The sequence below is a fragment of the Ambystoma mexicanum genome, chromosome 5p (assembly GCF_040938575.1).
Source record: "Ambystoma mexicanum isolate Mex_15411 chromosome 5p, UKY_AmexF1_1, whole genome shotgun sequence".
In the NCBI taxonomy this organism is placed as follows: domain Eukaryota; kingdom Metazoa; phylum Chordata; class Amphibia; order Caudata; family Ambystomatidae; genus Ambystoma; species Ambystoma mexicanum.
The window spans coordinates 716,970,114-716,994,912 of NC_090930.1; the positions used below are offsets into that span (position 1 = coordinate 716,970,114).

General features: G+C 54.5%; 28 non-coding genes across 28 annotated transcripts; 18 read left to right on the forward strand and 10 right to left on the reverse strand.

Moving 5' to 3' along the window:
- The first annotated feature begins 881 nt into the window (after positions 1 to 881).
- TRNAE-CUC (transfer RNA glutamic acid (anticodon CUC)) lies at positions 882 to 953 on the forward strand. The gene has a single exon. It is a non-coding gene; the product is annotated as a tRNA-Glu (tRNA).
- Positions 954 to 2,254: 1,301 nt separating this feature from the next.
- TRNAL-UAA (transfer RNA leucine (anticodon UAA)) lies at positions 2,255 to 2,337 on the reverse strand. The gene has a single exon. It is a non-coding gene; the product is annotated as a tRNA-Leu (tRNA).
- An 894-nt stretch (positions 2,338 to 3,231) lies between these two features.
- Positions 3,232 to 3,303, forward strand: TRNAE-CUC (transfer RNA glutamic acid (anticodon CUC)). Its single transcript has one exon. It is a non-coding gene; the product is annotated as a tRNA-Glu (tRNA).
- Positions 3,304 to 3,643: 340 nt separating this feature from the next.
- Positions 3,644 to 3,715, forward strand: TRNAE-CUC (transfer RNA glutamic acid (anticodon CUC)). Its single transcript has one exon. It is a non-coding gene; the product is annotated as a tRNA-Glu (tRNA).
- A 917-nt stretch (positions 3,716 to 4,632) lies between these two features.
- On the reverse strand, positions 4,633 to 4,715 carry TRNAL-UAA (transfer RNA leucine (anticodon UAA)). Its single transcript has one exon. It is a non-coding gene; the product is annotated as a tRNA-Leu (tRNA).
- An 890-nt stretch (positions 4,716 to 5,605) lies between these two features.
- On the forward strand, positions 5,606 to 5,677 carry TRNAE-CUC (transfer RNA glutamic acid (anticodon CUC)). The gene has a single exon. It is a non-coding gene; the product is annotated as a tRNA-Glu (tRNA).
- Positions 5,678 to 6,017: 340 nt separating this feature from the next.
- On the forward strand, positions 6,018 to 6,089 carry TRNAE-CUC (transfer RNA glutamic acid (anticodon CUC)). The gene has a single exon. It is a non-coding gene; the product is annotated as a tRNA-Glu (tRNA).
- A 915-nt stretch (positions 6,090 to 7,004) lies between these two features.
- On the reverse strand, positions 7,005 to 7,087 carry TRNAL-UAA (transfer RNA leucine (anticodon UAA)). Its single transcript has one exon. It is a non-coding gene; the product is annotated as a tRNA-Leu (tRNA).
- An 894-nt stretch (positions 7,088 to 7,981) lies between these two features.
- Positions 7,982 to 8,053, forward strand: TRNAE-CUC (transfer RNA glutamic acid (anticodon CUC)). The gene has a single exon. It is a non-coding gene; the product is annotated as a tRNA-Glu (tRNA).
- A 1,301-nt stretch (positions 8,054 to 9,354) lies between these two features.
- TRNAL-UAA (transfer RNA leucine (anticodon UAA)) lies at positions 9,355 to 9,437 on the reverse strand. Its single transcript has one exon. It is a non-coding gene; the product is annotated as a tRNA-Leu (tRNA).
- Positions 9,438 to 10,335: 898 nt separating this feature from the next.
- On the forward strand, positions 10,336 to 10,407 carry TRNAE-CUC (transfer RNA glutamic acid (anticodon CUC)). The gene has a single exon. It is a non-coding gene; the product is annotated as a tRNA-Glu (tRNA).
- Positions 10,408 to 10,747: 340 nt separating this feature from the next.
- TRNAE-CUC (transfer RNA glutamic acid (anticodon CUC)) lies at positions 10,748 to 10,819 on the forward strand. Its single transcript has one exon. It is a non-coding gene; the product is annotated as a tRNA-Glu (tRNA).
- Positions 10,820 to 11,736: 917 nt separating this feature from the next.
- TRNAL-UAA (transfer RNA leucine (anticodon UAA)) lies at positions 11,737 to 11,819 on the reverse strand. Its single transcript has one exon. It is a non-coding gene; the product is annotated as a tRNA-Leu (tRNA).
- An 890-nt stretch (positions 11,820 to 12,709) lies between these two features.
- On the forward strand, positions 12,710 to 12,781 carry TRNAE-CUC (transfer RNA glutamic acid (anticodon CUC)). Its single transcript has one exon. It is a non-coding gene; the product is annotated as a tRNA-Glu (tRNA).
- Positions 12,782 to 13,121: 340 nt separating this feature from the next.
- Positions 13,122 to 13,193, forward strand: TRNAE-CUC (transfer RNA glutamic acid (anticodon CUC)). Its single transcript has one exon. It is a non-coding gene; the product is annotated as a tRNA-Glu (tRNA).
- Positions 13,194 to 14,108: 915 nt separating this feature from the next.
- On the reverse strand, positions 14,109 to 14,191 carry TRNAL-UAA (transfer RNA leucine (anticodon UAA)). Its single transcript has one exon. It is a non-coding gene; the product is annotated as a tRNA-Leu (tRNA).
- Positions 14,192 to 15,085: 894 nt separating this feature from the next.
- TRNAE-CUC (transfer RNA glutamic acid (anticodon CUC)) lies at positions 15,086 to 15,157 on the forward strand. The gene has a single exon. It is a non-coding gene; the product is annotated as a tRNA-Glu (tRNA).
- Positions 15,158 to 16,458: 1,301 nt separating this feature from the next.
- On the reverse strand, positions 16,459 to 16,541 carry TRNAL-UAA (transfer RNA leucine (anticodon UAA)). The gene has a single exon. It is a non-coding gene; the product is annotated as a tRNA-Leu (tRNA).
- Positions 16,542 to 17,435: 894 nt separating this feature from the next.
- Positions 17,436 to 17,507, forward strand: TRNAE-CUC (transfer RNA glutamic acid (anticodon CUC)). The gene has a single exon. It is a non-coding gene; the product is annotated as a tRNA-Glu (tRNA).
- Positions 17,508 to 17,847: 340 nt separating this feature from the next.
- Positions 17,848 to 17,919, forward strand: TRNAE-CUC (transfer RNA glutamic acid (anticodon CUC)). The gene has a single exon. It is a non-coding gene; the product is annotated as a tRNA-Glu (tRNA).
- A 917-nt stretch (positions 17,920 to 18,836) lies between these two features.
- TRNAL-UAA (transfer RNA leucine (anticodon UAA)) lies at positions 18,837 to 18,919 on the reverse strand. Its single transcript has one exon. It is a non-coding gene; the product is annotated as a tRNA-Leu (tRNA).
- Positions 18,920 to 19,809: 890 nt separating this feature from the next.
- On the forward strand, positions 19,810 to 19,881 carry TRNAE-CUC (transfer RNA glutamic acid (anticodon CUC)). The gene has a single exon. It is a non-coding gene; the product is annotated as a tRNA-Glu (tRNA).
- Positions 19,882 to 20,221: 340 nt separating this feature from the next.
- On the forward strand, positions 20,222 to 20,293 carry TRNAE-CUC (transfer RNA glutamic acid (anticodon CUC)). The gene has a single exon. It is a non-coding gene; the product is annotated as a tRNA-Glu (tRNA).
- A 904-nt stretch (positions 20,294 to 21,197) lies between these two features.
- On the reverse strand, positions 21,198 to 21,280 carry TRNAL-UAA (transfer RNA leucine (anticodon UAA)). Its single transcript has one exon. It is a non-coding gene; the product is annotated as a tRNA-Leu (tRNA).
- Positions 21,281 to 22,178: 898 nt separating this feature from the next.
- Positions 22,179 to 22,250, forward strand: TRNAE-CUC (transfer RNA glutamic acid (anticodon CUC)). The gene has a single exon. It is a non-coding gene; the product is annotated as a tRNA-Glu (tRNA).
- A 340-nt stretch (positions 22,251 to 22,590) lies between these two features.
- TRNAE-CUC (transfer RNA glutamic acid (anticodon CUC)) lies at positions 22,591 to 22,662 on the forward strand. Its single transcript has one exon. It is a non-coding gene; the product is annotated as a tRNA-Glu (tRNA).
- A 904-nt stretch (positions 22,663 to 23,566) lies between these two features.
- On the reverse strand, positions 23,567 to 23,649 carry TRNAL-UAA (transfer RNA leucine (anticodon UAA)). The gene has a single exon. It is a non-coding gene; the product is annotated as a tRNA-Leu (tRNA).
- Positions 23,650 to 24,535: 886 nt separating this feature from the next.
- Positions 24,536 to 24,607, forward strand: TRNAE-CUC (transfer RNA glutamic acid (anticodon CUC)). Its single transcript has one exon. It is a non-coding gene; the product is annotated as a tRNA-Glu (tRNA).
- The last annotated feature ends 192 nt before the right edge of the window (positions 24,608 to 24,799 follow it).

The following is a 24,799-nucleotide window of genomic DNA, read 5'->3' on the forward strand; positions in this document are numbered from 1 at the left end:
GGGCTTCGAATTGAATCTTTGCTGTTTCAGCAGCAGGCGAACAAGTGGAAAACCAGCCCAGAGTGCCCCCTGCAGGAGGTTGGATGGAATTGGCTTGCGAGCGGCAAACGTCTCTCACTTAACAGCATTACAATAGCCTCCAGCTGACTGCAAGTACGGTTGCGGAAACCTCCCGGGTGCTGCAGTCGTTTCCCCGGTGGCCTAGTGGTGAGGATTTGGTGCTTTCACTGCCACGGGCCTGGCTTCGAGTCCCCGACCAGGGTGTGTGCTTTGAGTAAAGGTGGTCTAGGGCAGTCCAGAGGCAGGCTGAGCCTCGAAGGCTGGTGCAGGCCTTGGTGTGCGAGCCTGAAAAAAGGGCAGCTCCTATGTCATCCCTTCTTGCCCTCCGGCACTTGCTGTACAAGCAAAGCCCCCTTTGAACTCTGCATGGTAACCCTGCTGTGTCTCGCAGGCAATCATGGCCTGCCGCCTTTTAATAAACGTGCTCTCCCACGAAGCAGTTCTCCTAAGGAGGGTTAGTTGTGAGTGTGCATCTTCAGCGGCAGCCTCTAGGGGGAGCTTCAGCACTGACCCACAAAAGCTCATAGCGAGGAAGGCTGTCCTTTCAGGAGAGCAAGACAGGAATATCAGCGCTTGGAAGTGAAAGCGCAAACGTTCCCAAAGTGATGCTGTCTTCAATCTCTAAGCTCCCCTTTTCGCAGACCATCACAAGTGTTTTTGTTTTCTTTCTTTCTTTCTTTCTTTATTTCTTTATTTATTTATTTATTAGCAGAAACGGCCCCCGAAGACCTGCAGGCACTGGTGCCCATTGTAGCAGAGGCCCTCAGCCTTTGGACTCGGACGCCACCATCTGAGCGACACGCAACGGGGTGCACCCACCGTCCCTGGTGGTCTAGTGGTTAGGATTCGGCGCTCTCACCGCCGCGGCCCGGGTTCGATTCCCGGTCAGGGAAGGAGCTCTTTTAACAACTGACATTTTTATTTACAGCAATGCAGTTAACTGGCGACCGGAAATCTTGCTCCCAGATGCAGATTTGCGTGCACAAAATGGAGGAAGTGCCCTCAGCGCGACGCAAAACGTGTTTATGGCAGAGTCCCATTCATTCTCCTGTCGCTGCGGAAAGACTGCCCTTGACGCAAAAAAGGCAGCTTCCTTTTTCACCGCTGGAGAGAACCTATCTGCTCGGCCCTCCCCCTCTCTTCCCAGTCCCCCAATGGACTGGCCTTTGAGGCACCTGCAGGCATTGTGCACTCGGACACCACTGCCCGGCCTTCCCGAGCTGTCCAGCGGTCTCCCTGGTGGTCTAGTGGTTAGGATTCGCGGCCCGGGTTCGATTCCCGGTCAGGGAAGAGAGGCTTTTACTGAATGACATTTTTACAGAAATTCAAACAACTGCGTCTCAAAAAATATTTCTTTCAAATGTAGCTTCACTCACAGGCAATAGCGGCGTGGCTCCCCTGGCGGTAACTCCAAGCATCTTTTCAGCATGGTCCCTTACCGGAAGCTGTCGCCGCTAGAAGTGGGCCTGTGCCCCAAAAAGGAAGCTTTCTTTCTTCCAAAGCTGTAGAGAAAATATTAGTCCTGTCGCCCTGCCAAAGCCGAGCTCGCCCACCATCCCTAGCCTCATCAGACCAAGACCTTGCCCGGGACCCTGGGGCAGAGGGCTGCAGAAATGGTTGCGTACCGGTTTGGAGGAGAAAAGCAGGGGAGGGAGGGGTCGTAGCTGCTTGATTTGCATACAGAGCTGTGGTCTGCTGGGAAAGTGCAGCCTTTGGAGCTTGGCAAAGGCTTCGCAAGGGGCCCGAGCATTGCCCTCGCCCCGTTTGTTGACAGGTTCTCCTTCTATGGGCTGAAGGGCCCTGTAGCCTGATTTGAGGTTGGACGCTCTATTATTCACAGGGGTGTACCGGGCCTAGACGGTGACTGGCTGACCCGTCAGGGCATCGCCCGTTTGGAAGCCCGTTTCGGAAGCGGAGGCGGGAATCCCTGCCCAATTTTCTTTTGGGGTGGTAGGGCTGTTGGCGGGGTTGCACAAGCTCTGCCAACTTTGGCGGCTTAAGCTTGGGATGCGAGGGACATGGTACAAAAATGCAAAGGTTTTCCAGGAAAAGAGTCTACGGGCAACGATTCCTTGTTGCTCTTTTCAGGTGAACTCAAGCCTCAGGGCTTTGAGGTAGGGGCACTGCCTACAGACAGCAGGAAAGGGCTTGTGCGAAGCTGCTGCCGCATTTAGGTAAGAAGAGTAAAAACCTGTACCAGGAGTGGGGCTCGAACCCACGCGGACACTTGTCCATTGGATCTTAAGTCCAACGCCTTAACCACTCGGCCATCCTGGTGAGCTGCTGCAAAGGGCTTCGAATTGAATCTTTGCTGTTTCAGCAGCAGGCGAACAAGTGGAAAACCAGCCCAGAGTGCCCCCTGCAGGAGGTTGGATGGAATTGGCTTGCGAGCGGCAAACGTCTCTCACTTAACAGCATTACAATAGCCTCCAGCTGACTGCAAGTACGGTTGCGGAAACCTCCCGGGTGCTGCAGTCGTTTCCCCGGTGGCCTAGTGGTGAGGATTTGGTGCTTTCACTGCCACGGGCCTGGCTTCGAGTCCCCGACCAGAGTGTGTGCTTTGAGTAAAGGTGGTCTAGGGCAGTCCAGAGGCAGGCTGAGCCTCGAAGGCTGGTGCAGGCCTTGGTGTGCGAGCCCGAAAAAAGGGCAGCTCCTATGTCATCCCTTCTTGCCCTCCGGCACTTGCTGTACAAGCAAAGCCCCCTTTGAACTCTGCATGGTAACCCTGCTGTGTCTCGCAGGCAATCATGGCCTGCCGCCTTTTAATAAACGTGCTCTCCCACGAAGCAGTTCTCCTAAGGAGGGTTAGTTGTGAGTGTGCATCTTCAGCGGCAGCCTCTAGGGGGAGCTTCAGCACTGACCCACAAAAGCTCATAGCGAGGAAGGCTGTCCTTTCAGGAGAGCAAGACAGGAATATCAGCGCTTGGAAGTGAAAGCGCAAACATTCCCAAAGTGATGCTGTCTTCAATCTCTAAGCTCCCCTTTTCGCAGACCATCACAAGTGTTTTTGTTTTCTTTCTTTCTTTCTTTCTTTATTTCTTTATTTATTTATTTATTAGCAGAAACGGCCCCCGAAGACCTGCAGGCACTGGTGCCCATTGTAGCAGAGGCCCTCAGCCTTTGGACTCGGACGCCACCATCTGAGCGACACGCAACGGGGTGCACCCACCGTCCCTGGTGGTCTAGTGGTTAGGATTCGGCGCTCTCACCGCCGCGGCCCGGGTACGATTCCCGGTCAGGGAAGGAGCTCTTTTAACAACTGACATTTTTATTTACGGCAATGCAGTTAACTGGCGACCGGAAATCTTGCTCCCAGATGCAGATTTGCGTGCACAAAATGGAGGAAGTGCCCTCAGCGCGACGCAAAACGTGTTTATGGCAGAGTCCCATTCATTCTCCTGTCGCTGCGGAAAGACTGCCCTTGACGCAAAAAAGGCAGCTTCCTTTTTCACCGCTGGAGAGAACCTATCTGCTCGGCCCTCCCCCTCTCTTCCCAGTCCCCCAATGGACTGGCCTTTGAGGCACCTGCAGGCATTGTGCACTCGGACACCACTGCCCGGCCTTCCCGAGCTGTCCAGCGGTCTCCCTGGTGGTCTAGTGGTTAGGATTCGGCGCTCTCACCGCCGCGGCCCGGGTTCGATTCCCGGTCAGGGAAGAGAGGCTTTTACTGAATGACATTTTTACAGAAATTCAAACAACTGCGTCTCAAAAAATATTTCTTTCAAATGTAGCTTCACTCACAGGCAATAGCGGCGTGGCTCCCCTGGCGGTAACTCCAAGCATCTTTTCAGCATGGTCCCTTACCGGAAGCTGTCGCCGCTAGAAGTGGGCCTGTGCCCCAAAAAGGAAGCTTTCTTTCTTCCAAAGCTGTAGAGAAAATATTAGTCCTGTCGCCCTGCCAAAGCCGAGCTCGCCCACCATCCCTAGCCTCATCAGACCAAGACCTTGCCCGGGACCCTGGGGCAGAGGGCTGCAGAAATGGTTGCGTACCGGTTTGGAGGAGAAAAGCAGGGGAGGGAGGGGTCGTAGCTGCTTGATTTGCATACAGAGCTGTGGTCTGCTGGGAAAGTGCAGCCTTTGGAGCTTGGCAAAGGCTTCGCAAGGGGCCCGAGCATTGCCCTCGCCCCGTTTGTTGACAGGTTCTCCTTCTATGGGCTGAAGGGCCCTGTAGCCTGATTTGAGGTTGGACGCTCTATTATTCACAGGGGTGTACCGGGCCTAGGCGGTGACTGGCTGACCCGTCAGGGCATCGCCCGTTTGGAAGCCCGTTTCGGAAGCCCGTTTCGGAAGCGGAGGCGGGAATCCCTGCCCAATTTTCTTTTGGGGTGGTAGGGCTGTTGGCGGGGTTGCACAAGCTCTGCCAACTTTGGCGGCTTAAGCTTGGGATGCGAGGGACATGGTACAAAAATGCAAAGGTTTTCCAGGAAAAGAGTCTACGGGCAACGATTCCTTGTTGCTCTTTTCAGGTGAACTCAAGCCTCAGGGCTTTGAGGTAGGGGCACTGCCTACAGACAGCAGGAAAGGGCTTGTGCGAAGCTGCTGCCGCATTTAGGTAAGAAGAGTAAAAACCTGTACCAGGAGTGGGGCTCGAACCCACGCGGACACTTGTCCATTGGATCTTAAGTCCAACGCCTTAACCACTCGGCCATCCTGGTGAGCTGCTGCAAAGGGCTTCGAATTGAATCTTTGCTGTTTCAGCAGCAGGCGAACAAGTGGAAAACCAGCCCAGAGTGCCCCCTGCAGGAGGTTGGATGGAATTGGCTTGCGAGCGGCAAACGTCTCTCACTTAACAGCATTACAATAGCCTCCAGCTGACTGCAAGTACGGTTGCGGAAACCTCCCGGGTGCTGCAGTCGTTTCCCCGGTGGCCTAGTGGTGAGGATTTGGTGCTTTCACTGCCACGGGCCTGGCTTCGAGTCCCCGACCAGAGTGTGTGCTTTGAGTAAAGGTGGTCTAGGGCAGTCCAGAGGCAGGCTGAGCCTCGAAGGCTGGTGCAGGCCTTGGTGTGCGAGCCCGAAAAAAGGGCAGCTCCTATGTCATCCCTTCTTGCCCTCCGGCACTTGCTGTACAAGCAAAGCCCCCTTTGAACTCTGCATGGTAACCCTGCTGTGTCTCGCAGGCAATCATGGCCTGCCGCCTTTTAATAAACGTGCTCTCCCACGAAGCAGTTCTCCTAAGGAGGGTTAGTTGTGAGTGTGCATCTTCAGCGGCAGCCTCTAGGGGGAGCTTCAGCACTGACCCACAAAAGCTCATAGCGAGGAAGGCTGTCCTTTCAGGAGAGCAAGACAGGAATATCAGCGCTTGGAAGTGAAAGCGCAAACGTTCCCAAAGTGATGCTGTCTTCAATCTCTAAGCTCCCCTTTTCGCAGACCATCACAAGTGTTTTTGTTTTCTTTCTTTCTTTCTTTCTTTCTTTATTTCTTTATTTATTAGCAGAAACGGCCCCCGAAGACCTGCAGGCACTGGTGCCCATTGTAGCAGAGGCCCTCAGCCTTTGGACTCGGACGCCACCATCTGAGCGACACGCAACGGGGTGCACCCACCGTCCCTGGTGGTCTAGTGGTTAGGATTCGGCGCTCTCACCGCCGCGGCCCGGGTTCGATTCCCGGTCAGGGAAGGAGCTCTTTTAACAACTGACATTTTTATTTACAGCAATGCAGTTAACTGGCGACCGGAAATCTTGCTCCCAGATGCAGATTTGCGTGCACAAAATGGAGGAAGTGCCCTCAGCGCGACGCAAAACGTGTTTATGGCAGAGTCCCATTCATTCTCCTGTCGCTGCGGAAAGACTGCCCTTGACGCAAAAAAGGCAGCTTCCTTTTTCACCGCTGGAGAGAACCTATCTGCTCGGCCCTCCCCCTCTCTTCCCAGTCCCCCAATGGACTGGCCTTTGAGGCACCTGCAGGCATTGTGCACTCGGACACCACTGCCCGGCCTTCCCGAGTTGTCCAGCGGTCTCCCTGGTGGTCTAGTGGTTAGGATTCGGCGCTCTCACCGCCGCGGCCCGGGTTCGATTCCCGGTCAGGGAAGAGAGGCTTTTACTGAATGACATTTTTACAGAAATTCAAACAACTGCGTCTCAAAAAATATTTCTTTCAAATGTAGCTTCACTCACAGGCAATAGCGGCGTGGCTCCCCTGGCGGTAACTCCAAGCATCTTTTCAGCATGGTCCCTTACCGGAAGCTGTCGCCGCTAGAAGTGGGCCTGTGCCCCAAAAAGGAAGCTTTCTTTCTTCCAAAGGTGTAGAGAAAATATTAGTCCTGTCGCCCTGCCAAAGCCGAGCTCGCCCACCATCCCTAGCCTCATCAGACCAAGACCTTGCCCGGGACCCTGGGGCAGAGGGCTGCAGAAATGGTTGCGTACCGGTTTGGAGGAGAAAAGCAGGGGAGGGAGGGGTCGTAGCTGCTTGATTTGCATACAGAGCTGTGGTCTGCTGGGAAAGTGCAGCCTTTGGAGCTTGGCAAAGGCTTCGCAAGGGGCCCGAGCATTGCCCTCGCCCCGTTTGTTGACAGGTTCTCCTTCTATGGGCTGAAGGGCCCTGTAGCCTGATTTGAGGTTGGACGCTCTATTATTCACAGGGGTGTACCGGGCCTAGACGGTGACTGGCTGACCCGTCAGGGCATCGCCCGTTTGGAAGCCCGTTTCGGAAGCCGTGAGGAAGCGGAGGCGGGAATCCCTGCCCAATTTTCTTTTGGGGTGGTAGGGCTGTTGGCGGGGTTGCACAAGCTCTGCCAACTTTGGCGGCTTAAGCTTGGGATGCGAGGGACATGGTACAAAAATGCAAAGGTTTTCCAGGAAAAGAGTCTACGGGCAACGATTCCTTGTTGCTCTTTTCAGGTGAACTCAAGCCTCAGGGCTTTGAGGTAGGGGCACTGCCTACAGACAGCAGGAAAGGGCTTGTGCGAAGCTGCTGCCGCATTTAGATAAGAAGAGTAAAAACCTGTACCAGGAGTGGGGCTCGAACCCACGCGGACACTTGTCCATTGGATCTTAAGTCCAACGCCTTAACCACTCGGCCATCCTGGTGAGCTGCTGCAAAGGGCTTCGAATTGAATCTTTGCTGTTTCAGCAGCAGGCGAACAAGTGGAAAACCAGCCCAGAGTGCCCCCTGCAGGAGGTTGGATGGAATTGGCTTGCGAGCGGCAAACGTCTCTCACTTAACAGCATTACAATAGCCTCCAGCTGACTGCAAGTACGGTTGCGGAAACCTCCCGGGTGCTGCAGTCGTTTCCCCGGTGGCCTAGTGGTGAGGATTTGGTGCTTTCACTGCCACGGGCCTGGCTTCGAGTCCCCGACCAGGGTGTGTGCTTTGAGTAAAGGTGGTCTAGGGCAGTCCAGAGGCAGGCTGAGCCTCGAAGGCTGGTGCAGGCCTTGGTGTGCGAGCCTGAAAAAAGGGCAGCTCCTATGTCATCCCTTCTTGCCCTCCGGCACTTGCTGTACAAGCAAAGCCCCCTTTGAACTCTGCATGGTAACCCTGCTGTGTCTCGCAGGCAATCATGGCCTGCCGCCTTTTAATAAACGTGCTCTCCCACGAAGCAGTTCTCCTAAGGAGGGTTAGTTGTGAGTGTGCATCTTCAGCGGCAGCCTCTAGGGGGAGCTTCAGCACTGACCCACAAAAGCTCATAGCGAGGAAGGCTGTCCTTTCAGGAGAGCAAGACAGGAATATCAGCGCTTGGAAGTGAAAGCGCAAACGTTCCCAAAGTGATGCTGTCTTCAATCTCTAAGCTCCCCTTTTCGCAGACCATCACAAGTGTTTTTGTTTTCTTTCTTTCTTTCTTTCTTTATTTCTTTATTTATTTATTTATTAGCAGAAACGGCCCCCGAAGACCTGCAGGCACTGGTGCCCATTGTAGCAGAGGCCCTCAGCCTTTGGACTCGGACGCCACCATCTGAGCGACACGCAACGGGGTGCACCCACCGTCCCTGGTGGTCTAGTGGTTAGGATTCGGCGCTCTCACCGCCGCGGCCCGGGTTCGATTCCCGGTCAGGGAAGGAGCTCTTTTAACAACTGACATTTTTATTTACAGCAATGCAGTTAACTGGCGACCGGAAATCTTGCTCCCAGATGCAGATTTGCGTGCACAAAATGGAGGAAGTGCCCTCAGCGCGACGCAAAACGTGTTTATGGCAGAGTCCCATTCATTCTCCTGTCGCTGCGGAAAGACTGCCCTTGACGCAAAAAAGGCAGCTTCCTTTTTCACCGCTGGAGAGAACCTATCTGCTCGGCCCTCCCCCTCTCTTCCCAGTCCCCCAATGGACTGGCCTTTGAGGCACCTGCAGGCATTGTGCACTCGGACACCACTGCCCGGCCTTCCCGAGCTGTCCAGCGGTCTCCCTGGTGGTCTAGTGGTTAGGATTCGCGGCCCGGGTTCGATTCCCGGTCAGGGAAGAGAGGCTTTTACTGAATGACATTTTTACAGAAATTCAAACAACTGCGTCTCAAAAAATATTTCTTTCAAATGTAGCTTCACTCACAGGCAATAGCGGCGTGGCTCCCCTGGCGGTAACTCCAAGCATCTTTTCAGCATGGTCCCTTACCGGAAGCTGTCGCCGCTAGAAGTGGGCCTGTGCCCCAAAAAGGAAGCTTTCTTTCTTCCAAAGCTGTAGAGAAAATATTAGTCCTGTCGCCCTGCCAAAGCCGAGCTCGCCCACCATCCCTAGCCTCATCAGACCAAGACCTTGCCCGGGACCCTGGGGCAGAGGGCTGCAGAAATGGTTGCGTACCGGTTTGGAGGAGAAAAGCAGGGGAGGGAGGGGTCGTAGCTGCTTGATTTGCATACAGAGCTGTGGTCTGCTGGGAAAGTGCAGCCTTTGGAGCTTGGCAAAGGCTTCGCAAGGGGCCCGAGCATTGCCCTCGCCCCGTTTGTTGACAGGTTCTCCTTCTATGGGCTGAAGGGCCCTGTAGCCTGATTTGAGGTTGGACGCTCTATTATTCACAGGGGTGTACCGGGCCTAGACGGTGACTGGCTGACCCGTCAGGGCATCGCCCGTTTGGAAGCCCGTTTCGGAAGCGGAGGCGGGAATCCCTGCCCAATTTTCTTTTGGGGTGGTAGGGCTGTTGGCGGGGTTGCACAAGCTCTGCCAACTTTGGCGGCTTAAGCTTGGGATGCGAGGGACATGGTACAAAAATGCAAAGGTTTTCCAGGAAAAGAGTCTACGGGCAACGATTCCTTGTTGCTCTTTTCAGGTGAACTCAAGCCTCAGGGCTTTGAGGTAGGGGCACTGCCTACAGACAGCAAGAAAGGGCTTGTGCGAAGCTGCTGCCGCATTTAGGTAAGAAGAGTAAAAACCTGTACCAGGAGTGGGGCTCGAACCCACGCGGACACTTGTCCATTGGATCTTAAGTCCAACGCCTTAACCACTCGGCCATCCTGGTGAGCTGCTGCAAAGGGCTTCGAATTGAATCTTTGCTGTTTCAGCAGCAGGCGAACAAGTGGAAAACCAGCCCAGAGTGCCCCCTGCAGGAGGTTGGATGGAATTGGCTTGCGAGCGGCAAACGTCTCTCACTTAACAGCATTACAATAGCCTCCAGCTGACTGCAAGTACGGTTGCGGAAACCTCCCGGGTGCTGCAGTCGTTTCCCCGGTGGCCTAGTGGTGAGGATTTGGTGCTTTCACTGCCACGGGCCTGGCTTCGAGTCCCCGACCAGAGTGTGTGCTTTGAGTAAAGGTGGTCTAGGGCAGTCCAGAGGCAGGCTGAGCCTCGAAGGCTGGTGCAGGCCTTGGTGTGCGAGCCCGAAAAAAGGGCAGCTCCTATGTCATCCCTTCTTGCCCTCCGGCACTTGCTGTACAAGCAAAGCCCCCTTTGAACTCTGCATGGTAACCCTGCTGTGTCTCGCAGGCAATCATGGCCTGCCGCCTTTTAATAAACGTGCTCTCCCACGAAGCAGTTCTCCTAAGGAGGGTTAGTTGTGAGTGTGCATCTTCAGCGGCAGCCTCTAGGGGGAGCTTCAGCACTGACCCACAAAAGCTCATAGCGAGGAAGGCTGTCCTTTCAGGAGAGCAAGACAGGAATATCAGCGCTTGGAAGTGAAAGCGCAAACATTCCCAAAGTGATGCTGTCTTCAATCTCTAAGCTCCCCTTTTCGCAGACCATCACAAGTGTTTTTGTTTTCTTTCTTTCTTTCTTTCTTTCTTTATTTCTTTATTTATTTATTTATTAGCAGAAACGGCCCCCGAAGACCTGCAGGCACTGGTGCCCATTGTAGCAGAGGCCCTCAGCCTTTGGACTCGGACGCCACCATCTGAGCGACACGCAACGGGGTGCACCCACCGTCCCTGGTGGTCTAGTGGTTAGGATTCGGCGCTCTCACCGCCGCGGCCCGGGTACGATTCCCGGTCAGGGAAGGAGCTCTTTTAACAACTGACATTTTTATTTACGGCAATGCAGTTAACTGGCGACCGGAAATCTTGCTCCCAGATGCAGATTTGCGTGCACAAAATGGAGGAAGTGCCCTCAGCGCGACGCAAAACGTGTTTATGGCAGAGTCCCATTCATTCTCCTGTCGCTGCGGAAAGACTGCCCTTGACGCAAAAAAGGCAGCTTCCTTTTTCACCGCTGGAGAGAACCTATCTGCTCGGCCCTCCCCCTCTCTTCCCAGTCCCCCAATGGACTGGCCTTTGAGGCACCTGCAGGCATTGTGCACTCGGACACCACTGCCCGGCCTTCCCGAGCTGTCCAGCGGTCTCCCTGGTGGTCTAGTGGTTAGGATTCGGCGCTCTCACCGCCGCGGCCCGGGTTCGATTCCCGGTCAGGGAAGAGAGGCTTTTACTGAATGACATTTTTACAGAAATTCAAACAACTGCGTCTCAAAAAATATTTCTTTCAAATGTAGCTTCACTCACAGGCAATAGCGGCGTGGCTCCCCTGGCGGTAACTCCAAGCATCTTTTCAGCATGGTCCCTTACCGGAAGCTGTCGCCGCTAGAAGTGGGCCTGTGCCCCAAAAAGGAAGCTTTCTTTCTTCCAAAGCTGTAGAGAAAATATTAGTCCTGTCGCCCTGCCAAAGCCGAGCTCGCCCACCATCCCTAGCCTCATCAGACCAAGACCTTGCCCGGGACCCTGGGGCAGAGGGCTGCAGAAATGGTTGCGTACCGGTTTGGAGGAGAAAAGCAGGGGAGGGAGGGGTCGTAGCTGCTTGATTTGCATACAGAGCTGTGGTCTGCTGGGAAAGTGCAGCCTTTGGAGCTTGGCAAAGGCTTCGCAAGGGGCCCGAGCATTGCCCTCGCCCCGTTTGTTGACAGGTTCTCCTTCTATGGGCTGAAGGGCCCTGTAGCCTGATTTGAGGTTGGACGCTCTATTATTCACAGGGGTGTACCGGGCCTAGGCGGTGACTGGCTGACCCGTCAGGGCATCGCCCGTTTGGAAGCCCGTTTCGGAAGCCCGTTTCGGAAGCGGAGGCGGGAATCCCTGCCCAATTTTCTTTTGGGGTGGTAGGGCTGTTGGCGGGGTTGCACAAGCTCTGCCAACTTTGGCGGCTTAAGCTTGGGATGCGAGGGACATGGTACAAAAATGCAAAGGTTTTCCAGGAAAAGAGTCTACGGGCAACGATTCCTTGTTGCTCTTTTCAGGTGAACTCAAGCCTCAGGGCTTTGAGGTAGGGGCACTGCCTACAGACAGCAGGAAAGGGCTTGTGCGAAGCTGCTGCCGCATTTAGGTAAGAAGAGTAAAAACCTGTACCAGGAGTGGGGCTCGAACCCACGCGGACACTTGTCCATTGGATCTTAAGTCCAACGCCTTAACCACTCGGCCATCCTGGTGAGCTGCTGCAAAGGGCTTCGAATTGAATCTTTGCTGTTTCAGCAGCAGGCGAACAAGTGGAAAACCAGCCCAGAGTGCCCCCTGCAGGAGGTTGGATGGAATTGGCTTGCGAGCGGCAAACGTCTCTCACTTAACAGCATTACAATAGCCTCCAGCTGACTGCAAGTACGGTTGCGGAAACCTCCCGGGTGCTGCAGTCGTTTCCCCGGTGGCCTAGTGGTGAGGATTTGGTGCTTTCACTGCCACGGGCCTGGCTTCGAGTCCCCGACCAGAGTGTGTGCTTTGAGTAAAGGTGGTCTAGGGCAGTCCAGAGGCAGGCTGAGCCTCGAAGGCTGGTGCAGGCCTTGGTGTGCGAGCCCGAAAAAAGGGCAGCTCCTATGTCATCCCTTCTTGCCCTCCGGCACTTGCTGTACAAGCAAAGCCCCCTTTGAACTCTGCATGGTAACCCTGCTGTGTCTCGCAGGCAATCATGGCCTGCCGCCTTTTAATAAACGTGCTCTCCCACGAAGCAGTTCTCCTAAGGAGGGTTAGTTGTGAGTGTGCATCTTCAGCGGCAGCCTCTAGGGGGAGCTTCAGCACTGACCCACAAAAGCTCATAGCGAGGAAGGCTGTCCTTTCAGGAGAGCAAGACAGGAATATCAGCGCTTGGAAGTGAAAGCGCAAACGTTCCCAAAGTGATGCTGTCTTCAATCTCTAAGCTCCCCTTTTCGCAGACCATCACAAGTGTTTTTGTTTTCTTTCTTTCTTTCTTTCTTTCTTTATTTCTTTATTTATTAGCAGAAACGGCCCCCGAAGACCTGCAGGCACTGGTGCCCATTGTAGCAGAGGCCCTCAGCCTTTGGACTCGGACGCCACCATCTGAGCGACACGCAACGGGGTGCACCCACCGTCCCTGGTGGTCTAGTGGTTAGGATTCGGCGCTCTCACCGCCGCGGCCCGGGTTCGATTCCCGGTCAGGGAAGGAGCTCTTTTAACAACTGACATTTTTATTTACAGCAATGCAGTTAACTGGCGACCGGAAATCTTGCTCCCAGATGCAGATTTGCGTGCACAAAATGGAGGAAGTGCCCTCAGCGCGACGCAAAACGTGTTTATGGCAGAGTCCCATTCATTCTCCTGTCGCTGCGGAAAGACTGCCCTTGACGCAAAAAAGGCAGCTTCCTTTTTCACCGCTGGAGAGAACCTATCTGCTCGGCCCTCCCCCTCTCTTCCCAGTCCCCCAATGGACTGGCCTTTGAGGCACCTGCAGGCATTGTGCACTCGGACACCACTGCCCGGCCTTCCCGAGTTGTCCAGCGGTCTCCCTGGTGGTCTAGTGGTTAGGATTCGGCGCTCTCACCGCCGCGGCCCGGGTTCGATTCCCGGTCAGGGAAGAGAGGCTTTTACTGAATGACATTTTTACAGAAATTCAAACAACTGCGTCTCAAAAAATATTTCTTTCAAATGTAGCTTCACTCACAGGCAATAGCGGCGTGGCTCCCCTGGCGGTAACTCCAAGCATCTTTTCAGCATGGTCCCTTACCGGAAGCTGTCGCCGCTAGAAGTGGGCCTGTGCCCCAAAAAGGAAGCTTTCTTTCTTCCAAAGGTGTAGAGAAAATATTAGTCCTGTCGCCCTGCCAAAGCCGAGCTCGCCCACCATCCCTAGCCTCATCAGACCAAGACCTTGCCCGGGACCCTGGGGCAGAGGGCTGCAGAAATGGTTGCGTACCGGTTTGGAGGAGAAAAGCAGGGGAGGGAGGGGTCGTAGCTGCTTGATTTGCATACAGAGCTGTGGTCTGCTGGGAAAGTGCAGCCTTTGGAGCTTGGCAAAGGCTTCGCAAGGGGCCCGAGCATTGCCCTCGCCCCGTTTGTTGACAGGTTCTCCTTCTATGGGCTGAAGGGCCCTGTAGCCTGATTTGAGGTTGGACGCTCTATTATTCACAGGGGTGTACCGGGCCTAGACGGTGACTGGCTGACCCGTCAGGGCATCGCCCGTTTGGAAGCCCGTTTCGGAAGCCGTGAGGAAGCGGAGGCGGGAATCCCTGCCCAATTTTCTTTTGGGGTGGTAGGGCTGTTGGCGGGGTTGCACAAGCTCTGCCAACTTTGGCGGCTTAAGCTTGGGATGCGAGGGACATGGTACAAAAATGCAAAGGTTTTCCAGGAAAAGAGTCTACGGGCAACGATTCCTTGTTGCTCTTTTCAGGTGAACTCAAGCCTCAGGGCTTTGAGGTAGGGGCACTGCCTACAGACAGCAGGAAAGGGCTTGTGCGAAGCTGCTGCCGCATTTAGATAAGAAGAGTAAAAACCTGTACCAGGAGTGGGGCTCGAACCCACGCGGACACTTGTCCATTGGATCTTAAGTCCAACGCCTTAACCACTCGGCCATCCTGGTGAGCTGCTGCAAAGGGCTTCGAATTGAATCTTTGCTGTTTCAGCAGCAGGCGAACAAGTGGAAAACCAGCCCAGAGTGCCCCCTGCAGGAGGTTGGATGGAATTGGCTTGCGAGCGGCAAACGTCTCTCACTTAACAGCATTACAATAGCCTCCAGCTGACTGCAAGTACGGTTGCGGAAACCTCCCGGGTGCTGCAGTCGTTTCCCCGGTGGCCTAGTGGTGAGGATTTGGTGCTTTCACTGCCACGGGCCTGGCTTCGAGTCCCCGACCAGGGTGTGTGCTTTGAGTAAAGGTGGTCTAGGGCAGTCCAGAGGCAGGCTGAGCCTCGAAGGCTGGTGCAGGCCTTGGTGTGCGAGCCTGAAAAAAGGGCAGCTCCTATGTCATCCCTTCTTGCCCTCCGGCACTTGCTGTACAAGCAAAGCCCCCTTTGAACTCTGCATGGTAACCCTGCTGTGTCTCGCAGGCAATCATGGCCTGCCGCCTTTTAATAAACGTGCTCTCCCACGAAGCAGTTCTCCTAAGGAGGGTTAGTTGTGAGTGTGCATCTTCAGCGGCAGCCTCTAGGGGGAGCTTCAGCACTGACCCACAAAAGCTCATAGCGAGGAAGGCTGTCCTTTCAGGAGAGCAAGACAGGAATATCAGCGCTTGGAAGTGAAAGCGCAAACGTTCCCAAAGTGATGCTGTCTTCAATCTCTAAGCTCCCCTTTTCGCAGACCATCACAAGTGTTTTTGTTTTCTTTCTTTCTTTCTTTCTTTATTTCTTTATTTATTTATTTATTAGCAGAAACGGCCCCCGAAGACCTGCAGGCACTGGTGCCCATTGTAGCAGAGGCCCTCAGCCTTTGGACTCGGACGCCACCATCTGAGCGACACGCAACGGGGTGCACCCACCGTCCCTGGTGGTCTAGTGGTTAGGATTCGGCGCTCTCACCGCCGCGGCCCGGGTTCGATTCCCGGTCAGGGAAGGAGCTCTTTTAACAACTGACATTTTTATTTACAGCAATGCAGTTAACTGGCGACCGGAAATCTTGCTCCCAGATGCAGATTTGCGTGCACAAAATGGAGGAAGTGCCCTCAGCGCGACGCAAAACGTGTTTATGGCAGAGTCCCATTCATTCTCCTGTCGCTGCGGAAAGACTGCCCTTGACGCAAAAAAGGCAGCTTCCTTTTTCACCGCTGGAGAGAACCTATCTGCTCGGCCCTCCCCCTCTCTTCCCAGTCCCCCAATGGACTGGCCTTTGAGGCACCTGCAGGCATTGTGCACTCGGACACCACTGCCCGGCCTTCCCGAGCTGTCCAGCGGTCTCCCTGGTGGTCTAGTGGTTAGGATTCGCGGCCCGGGTTCGATTCCCGGTCAGGGAAGAGAGGCTTTTACTGAATGACATTTTTACAGAAATTCAAACAACTGCGTCTCAAAAAATATTTCTTTCAAATGTAGCTTCACTCACAGGCAATAGCGGCGTGGCTCCCCTGGCGGTAACTCCAAGCATCTTTTCAGCATGGTCCCTTACCGGAAGCTGTCGCCGCTAGAAGTGGGCCTGTGCCCCAAAAAGGAAGCTTTCTTTCTTCCAAAGCTGTAGAGAAAATATTAGTCCTGTCGCCCTGCCAAAGCCGAGCTCGCCCACCATCCCTAGCCTCATCAGACCAAGACCTTGCCCGGGACCCTGGGGCAGAGGGCTGCAGAAATGGTTGCGTACCGGTTTGGAGGAGAAAAGCAGGGGAGGGAGGGGTCGTAGCTGCTTGATTTGCATACAGAGCTGTGGTCTGCTGGGAAAGTGCAGCCTTTGGAGCTTGGCAAAGGCTTCGCAAGGGGCCCGAGCATTGCCCTCGCCCCGTTTGTTGACAGGTTCTCCTTCTATGGGCTGAAGGGCCCTGTAGCCTGATTTGAGGTTGGACGCTCTATTATTCACAGGGGTGTACCGGGCCTAGACGGTGACTGGCTGACCCGTCAGGGCATCGCCCGTTTGGAAGCCCGTTTCGGAAGCGGAGGCGGGAATCCCTGCCCAATTTTCTTTTGGGGTGGTAGGGCTGTTGGCGGGGTTGCACAAGCTCTGCCAACTTTGGCGGCTTAAGCTTGGGATGCGAGGGACATGGTACAAAAATGCAAAGGTTTTCCAGGAAAAGAGTCTACGGGCAACGATTCCTTGTTGCTCTTTTCAGGTGAACTCAAGCCTCAGGGCTTTGAGGTAGGGGCACTGCCTACAGACAGCAGGAAAGGGCTTGTGCGAAGCTGCTGCCGCATTTAGGTAAGAAGAGTAAAAACCTGTACCAGGAGTGGGGCTCGAACCCACGCGGACACTTGTCCATTGGATCTTAAGTCCAACGCCTTAACCACTCGGCCATCCTGGTGAGCTGCTGCAAAGGGCTTCGAATTGAATCTTTGCTGTTTCAGCAGCAGGCGAACAAGTGGAAAACCAGCCCAGAGTGCCCCCTGCAGGAGGTTGGATGGAATTGGCTTGCGAGCGGCAAACGTCTCTCACTTAACAGCATTACAATAGCCTCCAGCTGACTGCAAGTACGGTTGCGGAAACCTCCCGGGTGCTGCAGTCGTTTCCCCGGTGGCCTAGTGGTGAGGATTTGGTGCTTTCACTGCCACGGGCCTGGCTTCGAGTCCCCGACCAGAGTGTGTGCTTTGAGTAAAGGTGGTCTAGGGCAGTCCAGAGGCAGGCTGAGCCTCGAAGGCTGGTGCAGGCCTTGGTGTGCGAGCCCGAAAAAAGGGCAGCTCCTATGTCATCCCTTCTTGCCCTCCGGCACTTGCTGTACAAGCAAAGCCCCCTTTGAACTCTGCATGGTAACCCTGCTGTGTCTCGCAGGCAATCATGGCCTGCCGCCTTTTAATAAACGTGCTCTCCCACGAAGCAGTTCTCCTAAGGAGGGTTAGTTGTGAGTGTGCATCTTCAGCGGCAGCCTCTAGGGGGAGCTTCAGCACTGACCCACAAAAGCTCATAGCGAGGAAGGCTGTCCTTTCAGGAGAGCAAGACAGGAATATCAGCGCTTGGAAGTGAAAGCGCAAACATTCCCAAAGTGATGCTGTCTTCAATCTCTAAGCTCCCCTTTTCGCAGACCATCACAAGTGTTTTTGTTTTCTTTCTTTCTTTCTTTCTTTATTTCTTTATTTATTTATTTATTAGCAGAAACGGCCCCCGAAGACCTGCAGGCACTGGTGCCCATTGTAGCAGAGGCCCTCAGCCTTTGGACTCGGACGCCACCATCTGAGCGACACGCAACGGGGTGCACCCACCGTCCCTGGTGGTCTAGTGGTTAGGATTCGGCGCTCTCACCGCCGCGGCCCGGGTACGATTCCCGGTCAGGGAAGGAGTTCTTTTAACAACTGACATTTTTATTTACGGCAATGCAGTTAACTGGCGACCGGAAATCTTGCTCCCAGATGCAGATTTGCGTGCACAAAATGGAGGAAGTGCCCTCAGCGCGACGCAAAACGTGTTTATGGCAGAGTCCCATTCATTCTCCTGTCGCTGCGGAAAGACTGCCCTTGACGCAAAAAAGGCAGCTTCCTTTTTCACCGCTGGAGAGAACCTATCTGCTCGGCCCTCCCCCTCTCTTCCCAGTCCCCCAATGGACTGGCCTTTGAGGCACCTGCAGGCATTGTGCACTCGGACACCACTGCCCGGCCTTCCCGAGCTGTCCAGCGGTCTCCCTGGTGGTCTAGTGGTTAGGATTCGGCGCTCTCACCGCCGCGGCCCGGGTTCGATTCCCGGTCAGGGAAGAGAGGCTTTTACTGAATGACATTTTTACAGAAATTCAAACAACTGCGTCTCAAAAAATATTTCTTTCAAATGTAGCTTCACTCACAGGCAATAGCGGCGTGGCTCCCCTGGCGGTAACTCCAAGCATCTTTTCAGCATGGTCCCTTACCGGAAGCTGTCGCCGCTAGAAGTGGGCCTGTGCCCCAAAAAGGAAGCTTTCTTTCTTCCAAAGCTGTAGAGAAAATATTAGTCCTGTCGCCCTGCCAAAGCCGAGCTCGCCCACCATCCCTAGCCTCATCAGACCAAGACCTTGCCCGGGACCCTGGGGCAGAGGGCTGCAGAAATGGTTGCGTACCGGTTTGGAGGAGAAAAGCAGGGGAGGGAGGGGTCGTAGCTGCTTGATTTGCATACAGAGCTGTGGTCTGCTGGGAAAGTGCAGCCTTTGGAGCTTGGCAAAGGCTTCGCAAGGGGCCCGAGCATTGCCCTCGCCCCGTTTGTTGACAGGTTCTCCTTCTATGGGCTGAAGGGCCCTGTAGCCTGATTTGAGGTTGGACGCTCTATTATTCACAGGGGTGTACCGGGCCTAGGCGGTGACTGGCTGACCCGTCAGGGCATCGCCCGTTTGGAAGCCCGTTTCGGAAGCCCGTTTCGGAAGCGGAGGCGGGAATCCCTGCCCAATTTTCTTTTGGGGTGGTAGGGCTGTTGGCGGGGTTGCACAAGCTCTGCCAACTTTGGCGGCTTAAGCTTGGGATGCGAGGGACATGGTACAAAAATGCAAAGGTTTTCCAGGAAAAGAGTCTACGGGCAACGATTCCTTGTTGCTCTTTTCAGGTGAACTCAAGCCTCAGGGCTTTGAGGTAGGGGCACTGCCTACAGACAGCAGGAAAGGGCTTGTGCGAAGCTGCTGCCGCATTTAGGTAAGAAGAGTAAAAACCTGTACCAGGAGTGGGGCTCGAACCCACGCGGACACTTGTCCATTGGATCTTAAGTCCAACGCCTTAACCACTCGGCCATCCTGGTGAGCTGCTGCAAAGGGCTTCGAATTGAATCTTTGCTGTTTCAGCAGCAGGCGAACAAGTGGAAAACCAGCCCAGAGTGCCCCCTGCAGGAGGTTGGATGGAATTGGCTTGCGAGCGGCAAACGTCTCTCACTTAACAGCATTACAATAGCCTCCAGCTGACTGCAAGTACGGTTGCGGAAACCTCCCGGGTGCTGCAGTCGTTTCCCCGGTGGCCTAGTGGTGAGGATTTGGTGCTTTCACTGCCACGGGCCTGGCTTCGAGTCCCCGACCAGAGTGTGTGCTTTGAGTAAAGGTGGTCTAGGGCAGTCCAGAGGCAGGCTGAGCCTCGAAGGCTGGTGCAGGCCTTGGTGTGCGAGCCCGAAAAAAGGGCAGCTCCTATGTCATCCCTTCTTGCCCTCCGGCACTTGCTGTACAAGCAAAGCCCCCTTTGAACTCTGCATGGTAACCCTGCTGTGTCTCGCAGGCAATCATGGCCTGCCGCCTTTTAATAAACGTGCTCTCCCACGAAGCAGTTCTCCTAAGGAGGGTTAGTTGTGAGTGTGCATCTTCAGCGGCAGCCTCTAGGGGGAGCTTCAGCACTGACCCACAAAAGCTCATAGCGAGGAAGGCTGTCCTTTCAGGAGAGCAAGACAGGAATATCAGCGCTTGGAAGTGAAAGCGCAAACGTTCCCAAAGTGATGCTGTCTTCAATCTCTAAGCTCCCCTTTTCGCAGACCATCACAAGTGTTTTTGTTTTCTTTCTTTCTTTCTTTCTTTCTTTATTTCTTTATTTATTAGCAGAAACGGCCCCCGAAGACCTGCAGGCACTGGTGCCCATTGTAGCAGAGGCCCTCAGCCTTTGGACTCGGACGCCACCATCTGAGCGACACGCAACGGGGTGCACCCACCGTCCCTGGTGGTCTAGTGGTTAGGATTCGGCGCTCTCACCGCCGCGGCCCGGGTTCGATTCCCGGTCAGGGAAGGAGCTCTTTTAACAACTGACATTTTTATTTACAGCAATGCAGTTAACTGGCGACCGGAAATCTTGCTCCCAGATACAGATTTGCGTGCACAAAATGGAGGAAGTGCCCTCAGCGCGACGCAAAACGTGTTTATGGCAGAGTCCCATTCATTCTCCTGTCGCTGCGGAAAGACTGCCCTTGACGCAAAAAAGGCAGCTTCCTTTTTCACCGCTGGAGAGAACCTATCTGCTCGGCCCTCCCCCTCTCTTCCCAGTCCCCCAATGGACTGGCCTTTGAGGCACCTGCAGGCATTGTGCACTCGGACACCACTGCCCGGCCTTCCCGAGTTGTCCAGCGGTCTCCCTGGTGGTCTAGTGGTTAGGATTCGGCGCTCTCACCGCCGCGGCCCGGGTTCGATTCCCGGTCAGGGAAGAGAGGCTTTTACTGAATGACATTTTTACAGAAATTCAAACAACTGCGTCTCAAAAAATATTTCTTTCAAATGTAGCTTCACTCACAGGCAATAGCGGCGTGGCTCCCCTGGCGGTAACTCCAAGCATCTTTTCAGCATGGTCCCTTACCGGAAGCTGTCGCCGCTAGAAGTGGGCCTGTGCCCCAAAAAGGAAGCTTTCTTTCTTCCAAAGGTGTAGAGAAAATATTAGTCCTGTCGCCCTGCCAAAGCCGAGCTCGCCCACCATCCCTAGCCTCATCAGACCAAGACCTTGCCCGGGACCCTGGGGCAGAGGGCTGCAGAAATGGTTGCGTACCGGTTTGGAGGAGAAAAGCAGGGGAGGGAGGGGTCGTAGCTGCTTGATTTGCATACAGAGCTGTGGTCTGCTGGGAAAGTGCAGCCTTTGGAGCTTGGCAAAGGCTTCGCAAGGGGCCCGAGCATTGCCCTCGCCCCGTTTGTTGACAGGTTCTCCTTCTATGGGCTGAAGGGCCCTGTAGCCTGATTTGAGGTTGGACGCTCTATTATTCACAGGGGTGTACCGGGCCTAGACGGTGACTGGCTGACCCGTCAGGGCATCGCCCGTTTGGAAGCCCGTTTCGGAAGCGGAGGCGGGAATCCCTGCCCAATTTTCTTTTGGGGTGGTAGGGCTGTTGGCGGGGTTGCACAAGCTCTGCCAACTTTGGCGGCTTAAGCTTGGGATGCGAGGGACATGGTACAAAAATGCAAAGGTTTTCCAGGAAAAGAGTCTACGGGCAACGATTCCTTGTTGCTCTTTTCAGGTGAACTCAAGCCTCAGGGCTTTGAGGTAGGGGCACTGCCTACAGACAGCAGGAAAGGGCTTGTGCGAAGCTGCTGCCGCATTTAGGTAAGAAGAGTAAAAACCTGTACCAGGAGTGGGGCTCGAACCCACGCGGACACTTGTCCATTGGATCTTAAGTCCAACGCCTTAACCACTCGGCCATCCTGGTGAGCTGCTGCAAAGGGCTTCGAATTGAATCTTTGCTGTTTCAGCAGCAGGCGAACAAGTGGAAAACCAGCCCAGAGTGCCCCCTGCAGGAGGTTGGATGGAATTGGCTTGCGAGCGGCAAACGTCTCTCACTTAACAGCATTACAATAGCCTCCAGCTGACTGCAAGTACGGTTGCGGAAACCTCCCGGGTGCTGCAGTCGTTTCCCCGGTGGCCTAGTGGTGAGGATTTGGTGCTTTCACTGCCACGGGCCTGGCTTCGAGTCCCCGACCAGAGTGTGTGCTTTGAGTAAAGGTGGTCTAGGGCAGTCCAGAGGCAGGCTGAGCCTCGAAGGCTGGTGCAGGCCTTGGTTTGCGAGCCCGAAAAAAGGGCAGCTCCTATGTCATCCCTTCTTGCCCTCCGGCACTTGCTGTACAAGCAAAGCCCCCTTTGAACTCTGCATGGTAACCCTGCTGTGTCTCGCAGGCAATCATGGCCTGCCGCCTTTTAATAAACGTGCTCTCCCACGAAGCAGTTCTCCTAAGGAGGGTTAGTTGTGAGTGTGCATCTTCAGCGGCAGCCTCTAGGGGGAGCTTCAGCACTGACCCACAAAAGCTCATAGCGAGGAAGGCTGTCCTTTCAGGAGAGCAAGACAGGAATATCAGCGCTTGGAAGTGAAAGCGCAAACGTTCCCAAAGTGATGCTGTCTTCAATCTCTAAGCTCCCCTTTTCGCAGACCATCACAAGTGTTTTTGTTTTCTTTCTTTCTTTCTTTCTTTCTTTATTTCTTTATTTATTTATTTATTAGCAGAAACGGCCCCCGAAGACCTGCAGGCACTGGTGCCCATTGTAGCAGAGGCCCTCAGCCTTTGGACTCGGACGCCACCATCTGAGCGACACGCAACGGGGTGCACCCACCGTCCCTGGTGGTCTAGTGGTTAGGATTCGGCGCTCTCACCGCCGCGGCCCGGGTTCGATTCCCGGTCAGGGAAGGAGCTCTTTTAACAACTGACATTTTTATTTACAGCAATGCAGTTAACTGGCGACCGGAAATCTTGCTCCCAGATGCAGATTTGCGTGCACAAAATGGAGGAAGTGCCCTCAGCGCGACGCAAAACGTGTTTATGGCAGAGTCCCATTCATTCTCCTGTCGCTGCGGAAAGACTGCCCTTGACGCAAAAAAGGCAGCTTCCTTTTTCACCGCTGGAGAGAACCTATCTGCTCGGCCCTCCCCCTCTCTTCCCAGTCCCCCAATGGACTGGCCTTTGAGGCACCTGCAGGCATTGTGCACTCGGACACCACTGCCCGGCCTTCCCGAGCTGTCCAGCGGTCTCCCTGGTGGTCTAGTGGTTAGGATTCGGCGCTCTCACCGCCGCGGCCCGGGTTCGATTCCCGGTCAGGGAAGAGAGGCTTTTACTGAATGACATTTTTACAGAAATTCAAACAACTGCGTCTCAAAAAATATTTCTTTCAAATGTAGCTTCACTCACAGGCAATAGCGGCGTGGCTCCCCTGGCGGTAACTCCAAGCATCTTTTCAGCATGGTCCCTTACCGGAAGCTGTCGCCGCTAGAAGTGGGCCTGTGCCCCAAAAAGGAAGCTTTCTTTCTTCCAAAGCTGTAGAGAAAATATTAGTCCTGTCGCCCTGCCAAAGCCGAGCTCGCCCACCATCCCTAGCCTCATCAGACCAAGACCTTGCCCGGGACCCTGGGGCAGAGGGCTGCAGAAATGGTTGCGTACCGGTTTGGAGGAGAAAAGCAGGGGAGGGAGGGGTCGTAGCTGCTTGATTTGCATACAGAGCTGTGGTCTGCTGGGAAAGTGCAGCCTTTGGAGCTTGGCAAAGGCTTCGCAAGGGGCCCGAGCATTGCCCTCGCCCCGTTTGTTGACAGGTTCTCCTTCTATGGGCTGAAGGGCCCTGTAGCCTGATTTGAGGTTGGACGCTCTATTATTCACAGGGGTGTACCGGGCCTAGACGGTGACTGGCTGACCCGTCAGGGCATCGCCCGTTTGGAAGCCCGTTTCGGAAGCGGAGGCGGGAATCCCTGCCCAATTTTCTTTTGGGGTGGTAGGGCTGTTGGCGGGGTTGCACAAGCTCTGCCAACTTTGGCGGCTTAAGCTTGGGATGCGAGGGACATGGTACAAAAATGCAAAGGTTTTCCAGGAAAAGAGTCTACGGGCAACGATTCCTTGTTGCTCTTTTCAGGTGAACTCAAGCCTCAGGGCTTTGAGGTAGGGGCACTGCCTACAGACAGCAGGAAAGGGCTTGTGCGAAGCTGCTGCCGCATTTAGATAAGAAGAGTAAAAACCTGTACCAGGAGTGGGGCTCGAACCCACGCGGACACTTGTCCATTGGATCTTAAGTCCAACGCCTTAACCACTCGGCCATCCTGGTGAGCTGCTGCAAAGGGCTTCGAATTGAATCTTTGCTGTTTCAGCAGCAGGCGAACAAGTGGAAAACCAGCCCAGAGTGCCCCCTGCAGGAGGTTGGATGGAATTGGCTTGCGAGCGGCAAACGTCTCTCACTTAACAGCATTACAATAGCCTCCAGCTGACTGCAAGTACGGTTGCGGAAACCTCCCGGGTGCTGCAGTCGTTTCCCCGGTGGCCTAGTGGTGAGGATTTGGTGCTTTCACTGCCACGGGCCTGGCTTCGAGTCCCCGACCAGGGTGTGTGCTTTGAGTAAAGGTGGTCTAGGGCAGTCCAGAGGCAGGCTGAGCCTCGAAGGCTGGTGCAGGCCTTGGTGTGCGAGCCCGAAAAAAGGGCAGCTCCTATGTCATCCCTTCTTGCCCTCCGGCACTTGCTGTACAAGCAAAGCCCCCTTTGAACTCTGCATGGTAACCCTGCTGTGTCTCGCAGGCAATCATGGCCTGCCGCCTTTTAATAAACGTGCTCTCCCACGAAGCAGTTCTCCTAAGGAGGGTTAGTTGTGAGTGTGCATCTTCAGCGGCAGCCTCTAGGGGGAGCTTCAGCACTGACCCACAAAAGCTCATAGCGAGGAAGGCTGTCCTTTCAGGAGAGCAAGACAGGAATATCAGCGCTTGGAAGTGAAAGCGCAAACGTTCCCAAAGTGATGCTGTCTTCAATCTCTAAGCTCCCCTTTTCGCAGACCATCACAAGTGTTTTTGTTTTCTTTCTTTCTTTATTTCTTTATTTATTTATTTATTAGCAGAAACGGCCCCCGAAGACCTGCAGGCACTGGTGCCCATTGTAGCAGAGGCCCTCAGCCTTTGGACTCGGACGCCACCATCTGAGCGACACGCAACGGGGTGCACCCACCGTCCCTGGTGGTCTAGTGGTTAGGATTCGGCGCTCTCACCGCCGCGGCCCGGGTTCGATTCCCGGTCAGGGAAGGAGCTCTTTTAACAACTGACATTTTTATTTACAGCAATGCAGTTAACTGGCGACCGGAAATCTTGCTCCCAGATGCAGATTTGCGTGCACAAAATGGAGGAAGTGCCCTCAGCGCGACGCAAAACGTGTTTATGGCAGAGTCCCATTCATTCTCCTGTCGCTGCGGAAAGACTGCCCTTGACGCAAAAAAG